At 40.7% G+C, this 9,436-nt stretch overlaps 1 pseudogene; it reads right to left on the bottom strand.

Moving 5' to 3' along the window:
• LOC8084470 lies at positions 374-8,832 on the bottom strand (annotated as a pseudogene).

Raw genomic sequence — 9,436 nt, 5'->3', positions numbered from 1 at the left:
ATTCAAAAAAATATTCTATTAAACTTTATGGGGGTCTTCTGTTGTATAGCACCATACACATGTATTTGTTCAAATAAAAATGTAGCATCACTTGTCTGATTCTATGATATCATAGTAATTGTACAAGAGACCCAATGAACACTGTAAACAAGTTCTGCTACATCAAACCGAACAACATTGTCAATTTGTCATAATATAACTACTTATAATGAACACCATCACTTGCCCGTCTAATAATTATTACCTAAAAAAGTATACAACTGATTATATGTATTCTAAGATGATTTACAATTACAATTATAATATAACTAATGGTTATGATATACTAATAATCTTTTATATAACTGGAGAGAAATGCTTCATCCATGATTAGCTAGTCGTGGCACCTGTAGTAAATTGGAATAAGAAACTTTTTCTTTCATACCAGCAGTGTCATCCAGAAATTATATCATGTGTCCTTTGCTTTACTACAAGAGAACAAATTGCTTCAAACCTAGTCAAATTAATATGAATAAAAACAAGTGAAAAACCATATTTGGGACTAAAGTAAACTCATAGGCTGAGATGACAGACATGTCTGTGTGCTAGACACCATGCTAGTATAGTTGGCAGTTAGTGGCTCTCGGGAGCAGTTGGATAGGATGCCACACAGTTCAATCATGTCAAAATCCTATCAAAACTGAATGCTAAAATGGAAGTGTACCTGACATATGCATAATGCATGAAAATAGAAGATCATCAACAAAATCAGTCACAAGATCAAAAGAGTTGGAATTCCCATACCTTGAATCCCATCATAGATGCTCCTGGATGGCAGGATCAAGGCCACCTCCTCGATAATATGGGCTCTTGCATCACTTGCACATGGTGTTTTCCATCATGTATGCAGAATCTTGAGCACCTCACAAAGCCATTTGAGAACATGTAGTTTTCTAAGGATCACCTTGGATCCTGAACTTTGGGCAGCAACATTTGAGTTTGTAAGTCTTAATCTTAATTCTAGCAATTATGGACTCTAGCAAGTTGCTGACCAGACCATCTTAATGTTAAAAAATCTATAGCTAACAATGAGGACAACTATATATACATAAATAAGATATGGTATAAAAAAGCCTTAGTATTAAAACCATCACATTATACTTTAATGTGATTGATAAGACACTATAAAATTGGCTGATCTTGTACTGCATAGTAAACATAAGAAACCTATTTCTATTCATGTAGAGCTATGGCTTGGAGATCAGCTTTTTATCATAGTTAGGACTGACCATGTGTGCTAAAAGGAACTCTTTGTACAGAATTTATGCGTAGTATCAGCAGGAGAAGTATCTTTAGATGATTATAGTAAGTTTCCAATATTAACGAAAGAATATGTCCATTGTTAAATTTTCAAACACCAATCTTATTTTTGAAATAACAGTGTGAATATGCGACTTCAATTTTACCACAATCAAAACATGGATTTTATTCAGTATGCTTCCATAGGTTTGATACGTCCATGATACTTTGTGGAGATATCAGTTATCAGCTACCATAAGCAAATAGTATATTACACATTACATATACACCTGGGCAAACAGTATATTGTAAAGCTGATGCAAAAAATCAAAGAATGTACATTATTAATCTTGTATACATGTAGAGGAGGGGAAAAAAGGGGGAAGGAAGATAACTTGTACTCCTAAGATTGATACCCATCTCATGGTAGCACGCCATCAGCTAAACACTCTCGTCATTTATACAGAATACAGGTAAAACACCATCAGTACTCTAGTTTAAGAAAAAATTTGGTTGTTTGAAAGGTCTAGGTTAACCCTTTTTTTCACTAAAATAGCTCTGACATCACAAAAAAATTGACAAGACATGTCAACAAAAGCTTCATTGAGCATATATACAAGAGAATGCAAGTTGGTATGGGAAAACGCTTAAAGGCAAAGACCTTTGAAATAAAACAGCATATATATATATATATATATATATATATATATATATATATATATATATATATATATATATATATATAAATCTAATATGAAAACGAGCTCTGTGAGTAGCACGAAAGAAAATGATACTTATCATCTATGACAAAGAAATTAACACAAAGAAGAATGCAGTGGAGCATTGGAACAGCAAGCATACCTTTCTTCTAACATTGCACAGCTTTCTTCAAATAACTCCTCCACAGAACAGAACCAATGGAGGCAGACTTTCCTCCAAGCTTTCCAACTGAAGTATGCGACCTTCTACGAAAAAGTGACTTCAACTTGTTCTGATTTTTCTTTGGAGACAATTGCGGTGATGTCAAATGATCGGATGGGATGATGTTAACTACGACACAGGTGGTGTCATCCTTTAGCCCGCTTGTTTTCAGAGCTTGCTGCATGGACATAACAATGGACAATGAAATTAGAAACTGAGCCAACCTTAGCTGCACCATTCGGGGCCTCAAAGTAGTACAACTAAATTCTGAATTACCTTAACAACAAGCTTGGCTGCCAGTTCTGCAGGCAATCCTCTGCATGCTTGTGCAGCTGCTTCATTGGATAACGCATCCCATATGCCATCTGATGCTATTATCAGCCTTCCTCCGGTGTTTGATAGCTGAAATTACAAAAATCACAAAGAAGCAACTTTGACAACTCAACATAACATGTGTCACAGAAAAATTAAAGTGTAGATCCCTGCATTTCGTAATTTATATCAACCTTTACTTGCTTGACATGTGGAATGGGCACAATGAACTCCCCAACATCCATGTCCCCAATGGATCTTGAAAGGCACAAGCCACCAGGCCAACACCAGAGAGGACCGACCTTGAGTCGGCCTACTTCCCCACCGCTGGCCGTGACGCGCTCCCGCTCCTCTACATTCTCCTCCAGGCTGTGGTCCATGGTCAGCAGCTGCAACTCGCCACCCTGCGTGTCCAGGATGCAGTGCGAGTCGCCCACCCCACTGTGACCGTGAACCCATCGACGACCACCAGTGTCGCCGTGGTTCCAGACACTTCCCCTGAAAGAGGTAGTGGCGTTGAGCTCCAATCTCGACTGCAAACGATACTGTACGTGATCAGGGTGGCAGTAGCACTGACCTTTGCGCTGGAAATCGATGTCGGCCTTGACAAAGCCAGCGATGAGCGCGCGCGGAAGCGCCTGCAGCCAGTCTTCGCGGCCAATGTTCGGCGGCAGCGCGCTCATGACGTGCTCGAGCAGATGCTCCTTGCTGTAGACCGCCACCAACACGCCGTTGTGACCATCGAACACCTGGTGCGCCAGATCCAAGCAGCGGAGAGACGTCAGATCAGGGCGCGGCAGCAAGAGAGAGCAGCAGCGGGGAGGGAGGGGCGGGCGATACGTACGGCGAAGACGGAGAAGGCGGATGCGGGGTCCCCGGGGACGCGGAGGCAGTCAGGCTTGACGAGTAAGTAGTCCTCGTCGTGCTTGGCGAAGCAGGTTACCACGAGCTCCGGCGAGGGCAGGATCCAGTGAGGGCGAAGGCTCCGGCGAGGGCAAGGACGAGTGGGAGTGGATGCGCGATGGGGCTGTGGCCAGAATCCAGATGCACCGGATCGAGGGGATCGCGCTGGACTGCTTACCGGTGGAGTGAAGGAATGTCGCAACAGGGTGTTGGAGCCGGATGTTTGGCGGCGGAGCACAGAGACGTCGGAGCCGCGTCCTCAACTCTGTGTCCGTCTAGACCGCTTGGGGCTAGCGGCGGCGTCGGAGCAGGTACGGCGTTAGAGTGAGGGAAGCGTGCAGGGGTTGCCGGCGGCGTGCAGATGAGACTGTGGCGACGACACAGGAGGTAACGACCCTCACGATATGGGCGCCGGTGTGTAGGGGCTGGCGGCGGCGGGCGTGGTCGTGGGGAGGTTGGGCACGGGAGTTTTGTTTTGACGAGGAGGCTTCCCACGTTGCGGCGTAATTAGTGGGAGGCAGGCCGATGGAGAGGTATGACGATATTATTTGGGGTTTTTTAGTTGTAGAGATGTTTTGTGGAAAAAATTGAGTGAGGAACATCGCTATGGAAACACAGTGAGGATATGTGGCTTACGTGTGGCCCATGAGATATTTGATTTATCATCCGCATGCTAAGGGCATCCTCAATAACAAATTACAAATAGCTAGCCAGATGAACCTCAGAAATAATAAACAAAGACGAATACTGTAGTGAAGAGTTATGTAAGTTGTGGGATAGTTGTTTATGAAATATCGTGCTAGACTAACTATTTGGAAGTCGCTAGCTATTTGATTTTTCTTATTGATAGCCAATAGAATTCTTCCTAAACTAGTTATTTGGGAACCATTGGAGACGTCCTAAAAATAGTATGTAGCCCACCTAGAAGCTGCATAGTCCGCACGGCATTCTGATAGGGATGGTCCTTACCCATTTTTCTCTTGTTTTGTTAATACATATAAATTGTTATTAGAAAAAAACTCTTTAAAACATATGCAAGTGGAGTCTACTTTTGTTCTTCTTGTCACATAGAACACACCGGTGCAGATGAAAATTTAATTGGATACACTGTTCAGAAGTTATAATAACAATTTAAATAAATATTTTTTTTCAAAGTGACAGCAGCAGCCGTCAGCATGGTCGCTCAAATGGATTTGGGCACACTAACACTATAATTCAGTGATACCCTAGAAGAGCTAGTTTACAATCAAGATATCAGTTCTCGTACTTGGAATTGCTTCAATTGGTCCGTGTAATTTGTCCTAAGACCTCTTGCTGAAAGCAATTTATATTTAATCACTACACCTCTTCAACTCAAATAGATGGTCTTTTATTTTTAGAATTGAATGTTACACTTGGAACTTCTGGGTATGCAAGATGATATTTATTTTGAAATAAGTGCCGACTCATGCCTCTTCTTTGAAGAGGGCTGAAACCGGAACTTCAATTTCATTATCTAAAAATTTAATCATTGGATCAGATATACTACCTTTTTGGTCGAGGGTGTGGGTGTGGCACCCCCATGCCCACACAATCGCCGATATTGCACGTGTAGGAAATGAGGTGAACATTTTTCTCCACGTAATAATAATACTTACAGTAATGGCAGTGCGTTGCAGTTGCAGGTCCAGGTACGCACATGGCCTTGATGGGCCTGTGGAACTGGCGCACAGGTCAGCCCAAGTTCAAGCCCAATTAAAATCACGGTTCGCTTAGGCCTATATTGGCCTATTGCCCCGGGGAAAAAAAGCCTATTTTATTTATTTCCTGAATCCTGAACCGTCATTATAGTCTGATTTCTGGAAGTTTCTAGAGATATTTTTGGCAACTAGTTGTATGTTGCATCCACGATAGTTGCATTTCATAGTTTTTTTGTCTAATATATAATTTTTTTGGAAGCTTCTAGTAGAGATACTTTCATAAGCTCTAAATAATATCATATCCCAATCTATTTTCATGATTATTCTCAGAGTTTTAAAAGTTATATAACAGAAATATTTTATGGTTTAAACCTTATAAACTATTTATTAGATTTTTAAGTAATAAAAAAACAAAAATCACCCTCAAAACTATTTCAACCAGGTTCAAAGAGGAAAATCAGCCAACCACTCCTCCAAATCCGATAATCATCGTTGTTTTGAAACCTAGCATTACTATTGGAATTAGATCTGGTAGAATGGAGGTTCAAAACCTGATAGTGACAGTACAATATCAATACGAGTGTGTTTGGTTTATTTTCTATACAAGCCTAACTAGCAAAACTAAGTCAAGCTAGCTTTAGCCTGTTTTAATTAGGCCAATTCGTAGTTGTTTGGTTGTGTGTATTGTACTAGCCTGGTTAGCATTGGCTATCTTGTTTTGCACAAAATTACCTCTTCTCTCTTCTGGTATGGTTACCGGCTCTTACATATTTTATCGAACACCACCACAACTGACTAGTCACCACCGGTGGAGAGGACTAGCAGTGAAAGAGAACGGGAGTGAAGACCAGGAGGTGATGGGAATGAATCGTGGAGCCAGCCGAAGCCTAACTCCAGAAGAAACACCAACCTGGTGTTTCTATTTGGGCCTGGGCCTAGCTATACAGCAGGCCAGATGGAGCCTGGCTCCAGGGGCTGGCCAAGAACCAAACACCACAAACCTGGCCCATTCAAGCAAAAGGCCAGGTTTAGAGGTCAACCAAACACACTCTACTAGATTAAGGCTAGACCCAACAATAACAACATAACTATCACGACTAGATCTACCTTGCTTGTACCAGACAGTGATATTGTGGAGATCATCAGCGGTTCAATATCTTCAACCAGCACTAACCTTCATTTTCTCATTTTGATGCATTTTATTGTTACATTTAAATAGAAGTTGTTGCCTAGTATTTTACATTCGATATCACTAATATTTTCTATTTTATTATTGTGAAGATGTGGTAAATATGACATTTTGTGCCTCCAATAATTTTCTAGTATGCTTAGAATGCACATACACATTTTTGCGGGTGTGTGGTGGTATTAGTGTGATGCACACCTAAAAATATTTTTACCAAACCCGTGTATAACTAGAACTTTGAATTGCCTTTCTAAATATGATCCTAGTAAAACTCGTTGGCACTTCAAATGCCCTTTGTATGAGGGTTGTTGTTCATGGAAACATAACAAGGAAATGGATAGTGAAGGCATGGAATATAACAAGAGAAACAATGGAGAAGAAAATACTTGGTACAATGCAGGTGTTGTCCCACAGCATATCACATGGCAGTAACATACATGGGAGATTGCAGCACGATTATTTTTCTATTGCAGCAAAGTTTTGCCCCTCCATCCTTATATGAAAACTTGGATATAATCCCCATAACCAGAGTGTTTTAAAACTAGTGATTCTGGACCTTGCCATTTGCAGTGACATTGCATGGGTGGCTTGGATTTAGGAAGACTATCCTGGGCACAAGATGATCTAGGAATGACAAGGCTTTTTGAAAGAACATACATCATGTATGTTAAGTAGACAAATTTCTATTTTAGCATTTTTTTCCTTCATCCGGTCGCAATGATCCTTATATCTAATTTAGAACATGTTCTCCGTTTGCAATGTGTGTTTCAGAATTATTGATTTTAGAACTTTCCATTTGCCACTACATTGCAGAGGTGGCTTGATTAAGACCGATGCCTTGGGCACAACCCTATAGTCCAAATGATCTAGGAATAATAAGAGGCTCTTGAAAGAATCATGTATGTTTAGTATTGGAGCGTTGGTATATAGGTCTCTACGTGGATCCAATAACTTTTGTGTAGAATACACAAATGTACATGTGTGTGTTAGGGGGTGGGATATGTGTCTAACACACATTAGGTGTGGTTCTTCAACATGCTCTTAAAATTGAATAATGACAGGAACTGGTTAGGTTTCTTGTGGTGGAACCTGTCCACCTGGTTCAAATCCTCGACTTGGCACGAGTGTTTGTATTTTCCTAGATTTATTCCAGGATTTATTTCTTGTGGTGGAACCTGTCCACCCGGGTTCAAATCCTCGACTTGGCACGAGTGTTTGTATTTTCCTAGATTTATTCCAGGATTTATCGGCGCTATGCTTTCAGTGGTAGACGATGTTCCCGTCAACAGCGAGGCGCCATGTGGTGACTTCGTGAATCTCGTGATCTGCCAGCTCAGTCCTTCGGAGGTGCTCATAGGGGTAGGGTTTACGTATATATGTTCATATGAGGTGAGTGTGCGTACATTATGAGTGTGCGCGCTGTGTAATTCTAAAAAAAAGAAGGCCCATTGGCATCGAAGCATCCAGAGACAAAGTCGCATCTTGCACAGAGTCAACCTAAGGCAAAGCCGCCAAATTCAAAACTAGTGTAGCCCTACAACAGAATAGGCAATCATCATCACAACATTAAATCTCTCTTGCAGTAAGTACTAGGCCTCGTTTAGTTCACCTAAAAACCAAATTTTTTTTTCAAGATTCTCTATCATATCGAATCTTACGGCACATGCATGAAGCATTAAATATAGATGAAAACAAAAAATAATTGCACAGTTTGTTTATAAATCGTGAGACGAATCTTTTAAGCTTAGTTACTCTATAATTGGACAATGCTTGTCAAATAAAAACGAAACTGCTATAGTGTCAAAATCTAAAAACCTTTCGGATCTAAAATAAGGCCCTAGTTTGTAAATTGAGGTAACTCATAGAATCTATTGTTGCTTGTTGTGACCCACCATTTTACTCTCCTATACCAACTAATAGTTTTTTAGTAAAACTAAAATAATTTACAATTTAAAACGTTTAGAGAACATGCATATGCGTTTAGAAAAGTGTATAACAGTGCTACGTAGAGCTTTATATGCCTCCAAAACTTTATAGTATGTGTAGAGTTTAGGCCTCGGCAAATCAAGCATGTGCATGCATGGCTCTTTTGGGTGGTGAGCCTAGGTCACCACCACCCATGCAATGCCCAATTGGGCATGATATCCGGTGGACAACTAATTATTCTATCATGCAAGCGTGGGTTAAACCATCGCACACCTAACAAGAAAAGAAGAGAGTAATATTCATCAACACATCGTCTCTCTTTTTGGACTCAAGGTCTTCCATTTGTACAACTTCTCTTGCATTTGCTTGAGCTGTTCAGCGCTAAATAAGTATTTTTTAAATAGCTCGGCAAGTGCAGTCCATCAAAATATACTCCCACATGAGGGTGGGTGTTGAATGGAGTTGAAAATAGTAGTTTCTCCAAACCACTATTTGCTTATAAACAGTTAAAAATAGTAGTTTCTCCCATTAAAATGCATGTTTAAGTAGCCATTTAATCTGAATAATAGCTAAATGACAAATTACCGATTGTTTACCATTTAGGATAACACTGCTCTCGGTTCCCATCGTAATAGTGGGCCCCACCCTACGTGGAGGTTAGTTTTGCCCTTAGAAGGGCGAGGGAGGGCTGACGTGGCCACGACCGCTGGCACGAGAAGAAAGAAGATGGGGAGAGCGTCGAAAGAAGAAAGAGAGAAGAAAAGAACTGAAAGAAATAGGATATGGGGAAAAAAGATGATGAGCTGTTTTAGCAAAACAGATTCAGCAAGCTAAGGAGAGCTGCTCTCTTAAAATTAAAAGCTAAAAAAGTCACTTCATCTGTACCAAACAGTATTTGTCCATTGTAGTAGTGCCAAAACATGCATGTTTGTGTGCAGGTGAACCACGGTGGCCTCATCAGCTCGATCGCTGTTGAAGAGAAAAGAGACGCATGTTCCACCATATCTCTCTACTCTGTCTCCTAATATAAACCAGGTGCGCGCGCGTAGAATTAATTCAAGCGTGTTTCATTTTCTTTGCTTCCAAAAACGGCTCTAATTTCCCTCTGTCACCACTCGGATCGAGTCACCACGCTTTTCGCTGTCCTTTTGTCCCACTCTTCTCCCTTGGCTTTTGCTTTCTTTCTTTCTTTCTTTCTCTATATAAATTCAGTTCAATTCAACCCATATTA

Source organism: Sorghum bicolor, chromosome 8, assembly GCF_000003195.3.
Source record: "Sorghum bicolor cultivar BTx623 chromosome 8, Sorghum_bicolor_NCBIv3, whole genome shotgun sequence".
Classification (NCBI taxonomy): domain Eukaryota; kingdom Viridiplantae; phylum Streptophyta; class Magnoliopsida; order Poales; family Poaceae; genus Sorghum; species Sorghum bicolor.
The sequence above is the reverse complement of the archived record's forward strand: the minus strand, read 5'-3'. Positions and strand labels throughout refer to the sequence as shown.